Raw genomic sequence first — 340 nt, forward strand, 5'->3', positions numbered from 1 at the left:
GCCTCCTGGGTGAAGAGATTCCCTACAGCACACTATTTACACGCCTGGGATCACACTCCTGGGATCAAGCTCCTGGGATCACACTCCTAGGATCACACTCCTGGGATCACACTCCTGGGATCACACTCCTGGGATCACGCTCCTGGGATCACACTCTGAGCACTGGATGGCAAGTTTTGTATTTATAGACCTGTGTTCTAATTCACCTTTACCGTACACTTCTGTATGCATTTTAGACTATGAGCTCATCAGCAGACTGCTTTGTATTTTCCTATATAGTTTCCTTTCTATCTTGACAGTGTTGCTTTTTTTTTTTTTTTAACATTTTTTATTTTAAAAA

At 42.4% G+C, this 340-nt stretch overlaps 1 protein-coding gene across 2 annotated transcripts in view; it reads right to left on the reverse strand.

The window, feature by feature from the left end:
• Positions 1–340, reverse strand: part of OCIAD2 (OCIA domain containing 2) — a 16,926-nt gene that overhangs the window by 9,715 nt on the left and 6,871 nt on the right. The window lies entirely within an intron of this gene.

This window comes from Myotis davidii, unplaced genomic scaffold, assembly GCF_000327345.1.
Source record: "Myotis davidii unplaced genomic scaffold, ASM32734v1 scaffold455, whole genome shotgun sequence".
NCBI classification, from domain to species: domain Eukaryota; kingdom Metazoa; phylum Chordata; class Mammalia; order Chiroptera; family Vespertilionidae; genus Myotis; species Myotis davidii.